Genomic DNA, 948 nt, shown 5'->3' with positions numbered 1-948 from the left:
AGAATGACTGATATCCTACTCACGAGTTCCTCTGAGATTTCCTTGAAGAGAGATTGTGATTTTCTCTGCCCTCATCATCTAAATCAATGAAAGTTTTAGCTCTCTTCTACAGCAATCTGGTCAGCGCATTTGACCCTAGCATCATGCTATTTGTATCTAGTTGTGCTATCACTGCTCATTTGTTAGTTTATTCACTAGCTAGACATTTCACAGTTGTTGGTTTTGTTTTTCTTAGGCAATAGGCCACAAAAAAACCCAACTGTGTCTGTTTTTTACAGCATTTACCCGAGTGTCAAATCTGCATTCAGAGTGCTTCAAAATCATCATGGTAATGACTGGACATTCTCATATCTTTTAGACAAAGACAAGAGCTTGATTTTCATGTTTTAATGTGCTTCCTTATTAGTTTATGCCCACAATTTTCATTTGTTTTCCCATCATGACAGTTTTAAGAATATGAGACTCCTCAAAATTCAGGACTCTATATTCTTTGTTTCCTTGTGAAACTTTAAATGTGTCGACAGCTTTTCTGGTAAAATACTGTACTGTTTTAGCTATTAAAAGTCTGAAGGAGAAAATGTCCTTTAACAAATTATGGCATATCTATTCAGTGAAATGTTGCTCAGCGGTAAAAAAAAAACATGAACTGGTAATGCAGGCAACAACATGGATGAATCTTCAGAACATCATGCCGAGTAACAAAAGCTAGACACAAAATAGTGCTGTATCATTCCATTTATTTGAAACTCTTGAAAAGACAGATTTAATCTGTAGTGATAGAAAACAGATCAATGATTGCTTAAAGCCAGGGGTAGAATATGGGGACTGGCTGGGAAGGGAAGATGATTTAAATAGAACCTTTTTGAGATGATGGAAATGTTGTGTTTCTTTATCGTGGAAGTGCTTATACTGGTGTATACATTTGTTAAAACTTATAACTGTACTTTT

The sequence above is a fragment of the Hipposideros armiger genome, unplaced genomic scaffold (genome assembly GCF_001890085.2).
Source record: "Hipposideros armiger isolate ML-2016 unplaced genomic scaffold, ASM189008v1 scaffold_26, whole genome shotgun sequence".
In the NCBI taxonomy this organism is placed as follows: Eukaryota; Metazoa; Chordata; class Mammalia; order Chiroptera; family Hipposideridae; genus Hipposideros; species Hipposideros armiger.
Note: the sequence above shows the minus strand (reverse complement) of the source record.